The sequence below is a fragment of the Panthera tigris genome, chromosome D3 (genome assembly GCF_018350195.1).
Source record: "Panthera tigris isolate Pti1 chromosome D3, P.tigris_Pti1_mat1.1, whole genome shotgun sequence".
Classification (NCBI taxonomy): Eukaryota; Metazoa; Chordata; class Mammalia; order Carnivora; family Felidae; genus Panthera; species Panthera tigris.
Window position 1 is genome coordinate 16,543,855 of NC_056671.1, and position 13,089 is coordinate 16,556,943.

General features: G+C 46.9%; 1 long non-coding RNA gene across 1 annotated transcript in view; it reads left to right on the forward strand.

The window, feature by feature from the left end:
• The window catches only part of LOC122232609, a 28,106-nt gene extending 15,217 nt beyond the window's left edge, over nt 1-12,889 (forward strand). The window contains exons 3-4 of the long non-coding RNA XR_006209972.1: nt 4,899-4,993; nt 12,737-12,889. This is a non-coding gene — a long non-coding RNA (uncharacterized LOC122232609). The remainder of the gene's footprint in view (nt 1-4,898; nt 4,994-12,736) is intronic.
• The last annotated feature ends 200 nt before the right edge of the window (nt 12,890-13,089 follow it).

Consider the following 13,089-nt stretch of genomic DNA (forward strand, 5'->3'; position numbering starts at 1 on the left):
CCCTCACCAGGCTATGCCTTTCTGCTGACACCAGATTCCGCCTCACCTGGCATCGGCACCGTGCGGCTTGGACAGTCACACAGCTCTCTCTCTGGGTCTCAGTTCCTTCCTCCGTGAGATGGAGATGGTGCAACGTGCTCGGTTACGAGTATGAGGGATCCTGCAACATAAGTCAGGAACCGACCTTCAAACACACGGTAGATACGCCGCAGAATGACTGAAGCTGCCATTTTCTTACTTATCGTTACCTTTCTCTGGATTCCAATCTAGTTGAGCACAGGGACTATCATTCCATTAACTGAAGAGCTACTGTATGCCAGCTTCTGGGCGAAGCGCTCTAGGTGGGGTATCTTGGTGAATCCCCATACTACTTCCACAAAGTGAGTACTATCATGATTAGCGTCATCATACTACCATAATATCCTATTATTATCATAATTCTATTATTACTATGGATGAGGAAAATGGGGCGCCCAAGGGGGAAGTGACTTGCCTAAGGTCACACAGTCAGAAAAGAGAGCGCTGGGCCTGGAATCCAGGTGGGCTCCAGATCTTGGGTGTTTCAACATCATGCGATCCTGCCCCTCGGAACTAAGGAACCAGTGGGCTTCCTAGTGCTCCAGGAGGTACAACCTGGGGTAAGTGGGGAGTGACAGGGTCAGAGGGGGTCCTGGTGAGAAGCAGAGGCCTGGCCTTGACGAAGAGGCCAGTGAGGGAGCCGGGTGGGGGGGTGGTGGGGTTAGGGAGTGATGTTGCAGTTTGAGGGGCTGTGGCTCCAAGCTTCTGACTCACTCAGAGCAGCTCGATTCGCAGCGCAGGAGATGCTATTTATAACCCGCAGGTTCTAGCAGCCTCTGGAGCATGGAGCCTTGCAGCTACCTGGGGCCCCTCTGCCCAGGCTGCAGGGCCAGGCGGGGAAGGCAAGTGGTGGGGGGAAGGCCACCAGCTGAGCCTCCTTTCTCTTTGCTCTGGACTCTCTAGTCAGCACAAAATGCACACGCAGGTGCCCCGTGGCTCACTCTGGGGCTGTCCGGCTTGTCATCAGCAGAGTGCCTGGCACCTAGGACATGGCTGAGTGAGTGAATGAAGAGCAGCAGCTCTAGGCTTTTTTATTGGGTCAGATCGTGTCATTTCTCTGCCCCAGACTCTCCAGTGGTTTTTCATCCGGAGTAAAAGCTAAAGTCCTCCTAGTGGCCTACAAAGCTCAGACACCATCTGGATCCTGCTTCCTCTGACTTCCTACCCTCTCTCACACTTACTTCACTCCAGAAGCCTCTTTGCTGCTCCTAGGAACACACTAGGTATGTTCCTGCCTTGGGGCCACCACTCTCTTTCCTCCTTTTGGGACGCTCTTCCCCCAGAGACCAGCGTGTCTCCCTCCCTCACCTCCTTCAGGCCTTTTTTTTTTTTTTTTTTTTAAATTATTTTTAATGTTTATTTATTTTTGAGACAGAGAGAGACAGAGCATGAACGGGGGAGGGTCAGAGAGAGAGAGACACAGAATCCGAAACAGGCTGCAGGCTCTGAGCGGTCAGCACAGAGCCCGACGCGGGGCTCGAATTCACAGACCGCGAGATCATGACCTGAGCCGAAGACGGCCGCTTAACCGACTGAGCCACCCAGGCGCCCCTTCAGGTCTTTGCTTAAATGCCAACTTCTTGTGAGGCCTTCCCTGACCATTCTATTTAAAACTGAGCCCAGGGGCGCTTGGGTAGCTCAGTCGGTTGAGCATCCGACTTCAGCTCAGGTCATGATCTCACAGCCTGTGGGTTCAAGCCCCGCGTCGGGCTCTGTGCTGACAGCTCGGAGACTGGAACCTGCTTCGGATTCTGTGTCTCCCTTTCTCTCTGCCCCTCCCCAACTCATGCTCTGTCTCTCTCCATCTCTCAAAAATGAATAAACATTAAGAAAAGAATTAAAAAAAAAAACTGAGCCCGTGCAATACATTCCTTATTGTTTCTCTGCTCATGTTTTTTCTCCATGACAGTTCCATTATCTAACATACTACATGTATTACTAGTTTATCCTTTCATTGTCTCTCTCGTTCTATCAGAATGTCCATTGCAGAGGGTAGGAATTGTTGTCTGTTTTGATCGCTGCCTCACACCTAGTGTCAGGAACAGTGCCCGGTGCATATATAGTGCTCAAAACATTTTTGTTGACTGCATGAGTTCACTGAGATTTTCTTGGACTTGCTGGGTGAGCTTGGGCAGCTAACTTCACCTCTCTGGGCCTCGGTCTATTGGACTCAGTGGCCTCCCGTTTGGACAGTCCTAGGGCTCTATCCCTTCAGCCTGGCTCCTGAGGATTCTTTTCAGAATACTTGCTAAAAGGAGAGCTGCCCAAGGCCTGGCTTGATATTTTTCTCCCAGACTCGACTTTTCCGTGCAAAGTGTTCAAGCCTGGGAGCGGGTGTGTGCCAGCACTCTTGTATCTGTTAGGGGTTCTGAGCAGATGCCTTTGTGTGAATGAGCCTCAACATGTATTTGGGAACCCGGCTGAGATAGGACATTCCAGAAAAATGTCAGCACAGGTCCTAATCCTGTCTTCCTGCTTCTTTTTGGTTTCAATGGAGCAGAAAGTAGAAATTTCCAAGGGCATGGCAGACCCTTCTTGAGTCAACTGATAGAAACACCTGCTTCTCTGGAGATGCAAGGAAGAGGCTTGTTGACTGTGAATCCCTATACCTGTAACAGGCTGTTTCCACTTCCCCAGGACCAGCTGTGAGAAACCCACAGTAGAGCTTCCCACCTTCCAATGAGGGAAGCCCACAGAACTGCAAGCTTCAATGGGGATGCCAGGCCCATTTTTAGATCTCATCTGTTCTTAATGGGAGATGGGTCCAAACTCTCCCAGGTTTCTAGAATAATCTCTGGCAGGTCTTCCTCCCTCAGCTCCTCAGGTCTTGGCTCAAATGCCAACTGCTCATGAGGCCTTCCCTGACCATTCTACTTAAACCTGTGCCCATGCAATACATTCCTTATTCCATTTCCCTGCTCAATTTTTTTCATGACACTTGCCATTATGTAACCTCCTGTATATATTCTTGATGGGCTTTGGAATTTATTAGCATCTCCTATTATACACTATCTTTTAATGACATGATCTCTTCTGCTTTGGTACACCCCAGGCCTACCTAGTGCAGTACCTGGCATCTGGTAGGCATGACCAAATTTTTTTCTAGAAAAGTTAATTTTCAGGGCACCCAGGTGGCTCAGTCAGTTAAGCGCTGGACTCTTGACTTCGGCTCAGGTCACGATCCCCAGGTTTGTGAGTTAAAGCCCATATCAGGCTCTGTGCTGACAGCTCAGAGTCTGCTTGGGAGTCTCTCTCTCTCTCTCTCTCCCTCTCCCTCTCCCTCTCCCTCTCCCTCTCCCTCTCCCTCTCCCTCTCCCTCTCCCTCTCCCTCTCCCTCTCCCTCTCTCCCCCCCCCTTGCCCCTCCCTTGGTGTTGCGTGCACTCTCTCAACATAAATAAATAACCTTAAAAAAAGTTAATTTTCATAAGTAATGGCCAGAGGGCAATACTGTCATCTTACAGATGATGAAACTGAGGCTCAGCGGTGACATGACTTGCCCAAAGTCACACAGCCAGGACATGAACCCCTGAGGTTCAACAGGGAAGGAGAGAGGGCATCCCTCCCTTTACTGTTGAAGGATGATCAAGGACATAAGAAGACTTGGTGTCTGGGAGACAGAAAATGGAGTTCAGATCCAAAGATTGTCATTAGACAAGTCCCTGGTTTTTGCCACACGAGCTTCCGTTTCTCCATCTGTAAAACGGACATATCAATCCCTACACTACACAAAGGCATTGGGAGTATTCAGTGAGATATTTTAGCCCAGTGCCTGCTACTGGGCGATGCCCAATGCAACCCAACCCCGCCTTGGCCTCCCAAGTGACCTCGCAAACCCCTCTCCTAATTCTGCCAGCCCTCAAGCGGGCCAGGTTGAAATTCCCCAACATCTGGGCTAGGGAAGAGAGATCCCGTGAGGAACACTTCTCGGGCACATGCACAGCTTCTGCATCACGTGGCTGATACAAGTGGGCAGTTGTGAGGTGGGAGGAAGGTCATGACCCTGTTGGGATAAGTGGGGCCGTTTTATTCTCACCTCAGCTAGAGGGTCCTGGAGCGACTGTAGGTCCGCTTGATGGGCAGAGAGAAAGCTAAGACCTTCTTGAACCTCAAAGGAGGTTCTTTTGGCCTTTCCGTTTTTGAGGGAGGCTTTGGCAGGCCCCTGGGGCGAAGGCAACCCCCTCCTAGGGAAATGGTAGATCTGGCCCCCATGAGGCTGGGCAGCCCCGCTGGGCAACCCTTCCCCATTCGTTGCGACGGGGCACAAATGAGCGTTCAGCCCTTCTCTGGTGTTTGGCACTAGGGATGCAGTGACATAGGCCCAGCTGGGGAGACAGACATTCCCTGGGAAGTGTAAACTGAGCAGAAACCAGAGGGATGAGTATGAGTTAGCCTGGAAAAGAAGGGAGAAGAAGAGGTTGCAGACAGATGTAGGAACAGAGGTCAAAGGCCTTCAAGTGGGAAGAAGCCTGGCTGGTGGAGAGAACTGAGGCGGGAGCAGTGACAGTGTAAAGAATTTTGGACTTGATCCTAAGCAGTGGGAAGCCAGCGAAGCTGAGGAGTAATATGATCTTTAGAGTCCTGCATTGAATGTTTTTGCTTTGCTTTCTTGTTAAAAAAAAATGGATTTTGAATTCATACCTGCCATTCTAATTTTTTTTTTTTTTAGAAGTAGAAAATAAGGGAACAATGGAACACGTATATACCTCCAGGATTAAATATGCTAACAGATGCAAACTTCCTGGCATTCTATATGTGGTCTATAAATGGTACTTCCCTTATCTTCCCTCTAAATTCTATTCCACAATTTTTCCTATTCCAGGAGCACGGAAGGAGACCAATCTTCCCTACAGACCAAAGATAAATTTCTTTTGAAGTACTCTGGATGGACAAAAAATCTGTTCAAAAGATCAAAGGGTGATTATTTTACCAAATTATTATTTGAAGAATACGCTCACCATGATCATACAACTATTTTTTGATTTATGGAAATACAATTGGTATTCAACTTTTTAGGAGTATGTTTAGCGTGTGAAACAAGAACAAATTGCATGAAGTAAGAGCCCACGTCTGTGTTGTTTCTCACTAAGATCAGCACCTTTCTGGCCACCTAGTAGGCTTTTGAATATCTGTGTGATTGATTTCAATACTGGAATATGTTTTCTGTTAAATCTCAAGGGCATCAGTTCTGCAGTTCTCCCTTTATAGTTGTTAACATGAATTTTGATGACACGAAAAAGCTTGTTCTCCGAATTATATTTAGCTCATACAAACTCTACTGCACAATTATGTTGTAAAGAGGAATTAGGTTTTATCTTTAAGTTGTTATTATAGCCTTGTGAGAAGGTGAACATTGAGAATAAGTACAAAGTAGTAGCATATCGTATTATTAATTTTGCTACTTTTTTAAAAACACTGCGGTGCAGGGCCTAGAACAGGCTGACACATGTGGTAGGTGTATCAGTCAGGGTCTGCATAAGAAACAGATGGCACACTCAAAATAGATAATTAGGGGAGGATTTAATAGAGACACTATATGCAAGGGTTGGTAAGGTGTAGGGAAACCATAAGGATAGTGCAGTATCCAAGAGGCTCGTAATAGCTGGGGTCTTTGTCATTTTTTAAAAAATTTGTTTACTTATTTTGAGAGAGACAGAGATGGCACGTGTGGGGGAGGGCAGAGAGAGAGGGAGACAGAGAATCCCAAGCGGGCTCCGCACTGACACAGGGCTCAAACCCACAAGACCAAAACCAAGAGATCTTGACCTGAAGCCAACAGCAAGAGTCGGACGCTTAACCCACTGAGCCACCCAGGCGCCCCAGTCTTTATCATCTCTAGATCTGGAAGTTCAAAGGAGGGAGAAATGACAGAACCCAGGAAGAGAGGACCACCTTGAGAAGGAGCGGTGGTGAGCTATTATCAATAGCACAACCAACCCGTGGTGATCTGGCAGGGAGGGAACTGGGGGAATAAATACTTTGACCTCACCCTCCTTCTGCCCTCCACGCCTCTGCTGCTGCCTCCCATTGGCTGGAAGCTAAGAGGACTAAGGAGTGAGTTGATGTAGGAGGGGTAGAAAAGTGGACCTGAAGGGGCAATTGGAAAATACCTGTTATAGAAGACTTCATTTCCTTGTTGAGTGAAGACTTGACGTTTAAATCTTGGTATTTTAGTAAGAAAATGAAACCTTTGGGAATGGCACCTATGGCAGTAAGTTCAGGGTCATTCATTCATTCATTCTTCTACTGACCATACTATAAAAAAGTACTGTGCTGGGCATTTTGAGAGAAGCCCAGCCATGGCAAAAGAATCCTAGACATGCAATGAATTTTCCTTCTCGATGCATGTATTTAAAAGAAATTATTATCAAAGTATAGTTGATATGCAATGTTATATTAGTTTTAGGTGCAACCGCATAGTGATTCAACAATTCTATACATTACTCAGTGCTCTCCAAGATGAGTGGAGTTTTACCATCTGTCACCATACAATGTTACTGACGCGTGTATTTTTAAGAACACATCCCCACTCTATCAAAGCACCTGTCTAGAGCTCTGAATAGTAAACACGACCCCACCGGTCTCAAAATTAGGTACTGCTCCCCCAGAAGCAAGTGAGTTCAGTTCAGGCAAAGCTCAAAGGTTCTGAATCTTGTGGCTGGCCACTGGCAACAGTTAAATTCCTTGCCGTGTTGGTACCTAGGAGGTAGCTGAATAGTCATTTTTCAGGCAAGCAGAGTGGGATTTATCAGTGCAACTCTGGAAATTAGACTTGCTCTTATGAATGGAGTCAATTGTGGTCTCACATGGTCTGAATCTGTGAAATCGTGTCCCTCTTTAATGAGGTCCTCTCAGAGGAGGAGGGAACGGGTCTCCTTTAGTGACATGACTCTGACAAGCAAATCAATTCGTTCCATTTGTTTCCTCTTTGAAAACAGCAATCCTCAAGCGTTACATAATCTAATCTTCATGCCTCGCTGGTTTGTTCTGTCCTCCTGAGGAATTGGCAGATGGTGCCAATGCGGAGACCCGCGCACACGCCTCGCAAGCCTCATGGTAACGGGAGAGATGCTCACAGTGTCTGTCTCTTTGCTGTGGGGTCCCTTGCTGGCATTTGTTTCCCTGGATCGGTTTGCTCTTTAGCATTCCTCAGGCACCACTGGCTTCTTGCCTTGGGCTCTCATTCCAAGATTAATTGGAAATGCTGAAAGCAGATAAAAAGAGAACAGAAAGTGAAGTTGAAAGGGCAGAGAATTTGCCAGATCTTTTCTAAAAGCCCTTCTCCATTAAAGGCTGAGCGTCTTTGGGGTTTTAGCTTCAGACCTTCCTCATCCAGCCTGGTCCCGGTATATATCTTTGTTGCTGGGTTACACATAGCCCGGGGACAGGACGGGGCTGTGTCAGTTCTGGGGGAGCAGAGCTCTGCTTCATAAGGTGTCTCAATTTCTCTCTCTCCCAGTGACTCATTTACCAGCAGGAATGATTGTTCTCCAGATAGGGCAGTTGCCTAGAACCCACCTTTAGGTCAGTGATGTCAGCCTCGCTAAAGGAAAATTATCTCAGAACTCTGTAAGGCGAGGGGCCTCCCGTCAAGGTCCTGCCGGCCAGAACCGTGATGTTTAGATGTCCGGGCAAAGATGTTGCCTGTACATCTCATCTGCAAACTGGGAAACGGCAGCTTCCGAGAAGGCAGGCGGCTGCTCAGACATCCTGTGGTGGGGATGGTTCTGCTGATGCTCAGGACCAGAAATCAGCTGATGGGTGCTGGTGGTGCCTTTCAATTGTTAAAATACCGAAATACTTCCACATGAGTTGGTAAATAGTTCCATCTGTGAGCTCCCAGTGCTTCCTATCCCTCTGCTCATACTTAAGTCTGTTGAGAGGGTCTTACTTCAGGTAATTTTATGAGTAGCCCGACCATTCCCCGCAGCAAGGTGAGCCTTCTTTGCTGAACCCACATTGTTTCCAACCTTGCGGTCCGGGGAGGTCTGCTCGGTGTGGGACCGGGCACAATTCCAAGTGCCACAGATGTAACCGCCCTGCTCACAGACTGCACTGTTGGCTGACTCTGATTTTGGATGAAACCTCCAGGCAATTAAAACATAGAACCCTCCTGCCTGTGGCAAAAACATGCCGGGTCCTTAAAGGTCACATGTACTTTTGTGCTGGCTGGTCACTCAGGATCCAGGTTCTATATAGGAAAACAGAAATGATCTGTCTGAAAGGGAAAAGCAAACCTTGCAGAATCATGTTTCAATTCCATTTCCACCCCCTCCGCTGAGTCCAAGCACAGGAGACTCATCTCTATAAAAACAGCAATGCGTTGCTTCTTTTGATTTGTTACTCCTTCACTAAGTATTAGGTGAACACCTGTAATGTGGCAGTTACTGTGCTAAGTGCTGGATATCCTGGAGTGAGGAAATCAGGCCTGTCTCTGCTTTCATGGAACATACAGTCTAGTGGGAGAGACAGATAATAAAGGAGGCCATGTGGTTGGAGTGTTGTTAGGTCACCCGAACACGGGTTGCATTTCAGCTAATGGAAACTGCACGGATGTAATGGTAACTTCCAGTGTGTTGTATACTGATGGTATATATCTCCACCAATTGAGTGTAGGGGTGTGTGGTATTGTATTAAAGGAATAAGGCATTGAGGGTGGGAGTGCGGAGTGATCACTCCTGCATCCAATCAAGATCTCAGAGAGGCTAAGAACTGCTCTGGATTAAGGAAGGAAAGTGAGGGGGGCCTGGGTGGCTCAGTCGGTTGAGCGTCCGACTTCAGCTCAGGTCATGATCCAACGGTCTGTGGGTTCGAGCCCCGCGTCAGGCTCTGTGCTGACAGCTCAGAGGCTGGAGCCTGCTTCACATTCTGTGTCTCCCTCCCCAACTCGCGCTCGCTCTCTCTCTCTCTCAAACATTAAAAAAAAAAAAAAAAGAAGGAAAGCGAGGAGCATTCTGAATGAGACTGATGGTGATGATATGTTCTAACATCTGGAGATCAGATATGCTGTTCTTAGAAGAAGATGGTAACCAGTTGTGGAATGAGTTAAGTCACAGCACAGGGAATACAGTCAGTGGTACTGTCATGACATTGTCTGGTGACAGATGGCAGCTACACTGGTGATGAGCCCCGCACAACGTGTAGAGTCGTCAAATCCCTATGTCGTACACCTGAAACTACTGTAACATAGGGTGTCAGCTGTGCTTCAATAATAATGACAAAAAAGATGGTAACTCCTCACCAGTCATCCATAGGGGACCGAATTTCCCTGCTCTATACTTTCTCTCTCCTTTGCCCTTGAAATCAGGAAACAAATACAGAACTTGCTAGTAGGATGAGTGGTACCAACTGCCCCCACAAAACCGTGGCGAGCAAATGGCCTACATAGGAATCAGCTCGTGACAACCTTGGCCTCACGTCAGAGGCTCTTACTGACTGAGTTTAGCTGCTATTATTTTGAAAAATCATAACTCACATCCCTAAGACAGTCCAGTGGTTGGTTCTATTTGTCGGTATTATTTTTGCTCTGCCTGTCTTGCTTGTCTGATTTATCTTTTTATTGAGTTCCAATGTGTACACGGAGCAGTCTTCCATGCACAGTGCGGTTTTGGCACATGCATATATGCCTGTAACCCACATCTCTTTTCATTTTATTTTAAAAATCTTGGAATCCTCTTAAGGGATGAACATTTGGGTCCAAAGGCAGATTTCCACAAAGGAATCCCCTATTCAGTCCACTGACTGCCCCTTCCCCACCAAAAAAAAAAAAACCCTCAAAAACCAAAATCTCATCCAATCCTTTCCTGAGTTCTCCAATCACCACAGAGGACTTAAAGCCATAAGAACATTTTGTAATCCCAGCTTTCTGAAACCTAACAGAGAGATTTTGTCATCTGAAAACAAGGGAGAGATTAAGTGCAGAATCTGATTCTGAAAACAGCAGAAAGGAGTGAGCTAGGCGGGAAACGTCATGGAGAATTAATTTAAGCACCACTGTGCAAAGGCTCCACAGCCTTTTTCTAGACTCTAAATATGACACACCGTCCTGGTCAGGAAAGTACATTTTTTTTAGAGGAGTTTGCTACAGGGACATGACGTTATCAGAGTGACAGGTGTTAAAAGAGAGACCCAGGTACATTTTTAAGAATTTTGCCCTGGGGCGCCTGGGTGGCTCAGTTGGTTCAGCGACCGACTTGAGCTCAGGTCATGATCTCACAGTTCATGAGTTCGAGCCCCACATTGGGCTCTGTGCTGACAGCTCAGAGCCTAGAGACTGCTTCAGATTCTGTGTCTCCCTCTCTCTCTGCCCCTCCCTGCTTGTGCTCTCTCAGAAATAAATAAACGTTAAAAAACTAAAAAAAGAAAAGAATTTTGCCTTTCACCCTGCCTCACTCCTTCTGAATGGATTCTCTTAGAAATTAAGACATACAGACAGCTACACACACTTTTCTCTCTAGACTGGTGCCATGGTCTCGGACGTATTATCTCTTATTTAACTGCCCTCGTATGCTAGGATGTTTTTCCAGTGCTCCAAAGCAGCTATCCTTTTGCAGAACTTTGGCCAAGGGCTATAGAGTCAAATAATATTACAACATATAATTATTTAATAATTACAATCTGTAAAACACTTAAGGGCAAGTGAGAAATTTTATGAGGAAATGCTCTTAAAGCTATAAAGGGTATATATGTATATATATAATCCATATGGATTATTTAAAAATTATTTCTACATGGCAGGATCCTTTGCAGTAACTATATTCCCATTATATCTCACAATCAGAAAGCCAAGCCATTCTCATTTTCCACATGCAGAACTTTCCCTGTCTTTACGATGGTACTTCTGAAATATTTCCTGAATCTGACCAAGCCTCTACATTTAGTCCTCTTTTATTTTTATGTTTATTTGAGAGAGAGACAGAGTGTGAGCAGGGAATGGCAGAGAGAGAGAGAGAGAGAGAGAGAGAGAGAGAGAGAGAGACAGAACCCAAAGCAGGCTCCAGGCTCTGAGCTGTCAGTACAGAGCCCGATGTGGGGCTCGAACTCACAAACTGTGAGATCATGACCTGAGCCGAAGTTGGATGCTCAACCGACTGAGCCACCCAGGCGCCCCGCTACATTTAGTTCTTATTACCTCCCCACCAGACCTAAAATCCATAAAGAAAGGCAGGATGGTCATTTGTTTACTGCTCTCTTCCTGATGCATAGTGTACATGGTGGGCACTTGCTCATTTTTGTGAAATGAATGAACCACATTTCCTAAGGTCCTTCCAGTCTACTCCATAATGCATCAGAACACAGTTCTGCCTGTGTCTGGTACCTACTTGTAAAGCCTTCCAGGCCTCTCTACTGTTGATAGAATAAAGGACTTGCTCCTGAATGATGTCACATTCAAATTCCTTCCCAGTCTTGTTCCAACCACTTTTCTGGGCTATCTTCCTCGTCCCCCACCCTCCCCCCCACCCGCCGAATGATTCCAAAACACACCGTGCAGCCTCATGCTCCCAAGGCTTCACGTAAGCTGTTCCCCCTGCCTGCAATGACCTTCCTTTTACATCTGGTGGAATTTCACTTCTCCAAACACGGCTCAAATGTCACCTTCTTCAACGCCTTCCCCAACCCCCCTGAAGGTGCTGCTCAACCCAGCCTGTCTTTCCCTTATTGCCTGTTTCCCATTACATTATAGTGGCTTTCATTCTCTCTTGATTTTCCTGTGAATTCCTTGAGAGCAGGGACTGAATCTTACCGTCATTCTTTAAATATCTCCCAAACCTGACCGCTGCTCACCCCTTGCCTCCAATCATTCTAGCTAAACTGCCACCTTCTCCCACCTGTTCCGCATGACAGCACCTGACTGGATCCATGTTGCCAGACTGCCGTCCAACAGGGGACCTGCCACGAAGCAGCCAATGATCCTTTAACAATGTAAACAACCACATGCCACTCCTCTACCACAAGCCTGCAGGCCTGCTGGCTTCCCTTCACACTTAGAAAAAACCCAAAGTCCTTGGCTGTCTGGCCCTTTCTCTCTAATTTCACCTGTACCACCCTCCCCCTTGTTCACTCCAGCTCCATTTGCCTCTTTGCTTCTTCTCGAACATGCCAAGCTGTTCTCTTCCTGGGACTTTTGAATCATCTCCCCTCTGCCAGGAAAGCTCTTCCCCTGGGTATATACGTGGCTTGCTCCCTTACTTCCTTGTGGTCCCTGCTCAAATGTCCCCACCTCAGAGAGGTCCCCCGTAATCACTGTCCAAGAGAACCTCCTCCATTAAGCCCTTCTCTCCTACCTGCTTTATTTCTTTTCACAGCACTAAATGCCACCAGTGTGTCACCATCAACTTTCCATGCATTTCTATGGTTCACTTGTCACTGAGGATAGAGACTGTTTTGTTTAGCACCATGTCTCTGATATCGAGAACAGTGCCCGGCAAATAACAGGCACTCAAGTGTTTGTTGAATACGTGGATGAATCTTGGTATATCAGGTGCCTAACACAGTGCCCGGTTCTAGAAATCTTTAAGTGAACGAACAAATCAGCAAATTTTACAAATGAAATGGAACCTTGGCATATATCCAGGATTCCCCAGGATCTGAGTGCAAGTGTTTTATGCATTGGCTCCATGAACATAATCTTAATTGCTTTTATTTACTCTAATATCATAGGTGATGCAACCAGGTCCCTCACTTTTCCAGAAATCGGTTGTGGACAGAGGTGTTGGCCAGCAAATTCGGGAATTTCGGAAAGATGACCAAGAGCGGCACAGCAGGGATTCCAAATACCCTTCGTTGACTCTCATCAGCAACTAAGGGACCCTGATAAGGTATTTTATCTCCTGTGATTTATGCAGAGTGTGCACTTGCTGTTAATCCTGCTGAACACCGATTATTCCGAGGGCTGGAACAGGTGAGACATTGGTCCCAAACTGTGAGAGCGTGGGCCCTTTATGCCCTTCATATCTGAGTGGATGATACAGTGAGGCTCCTGGGCTGCTGGACCCCAGCTCGCCTCAGTATTT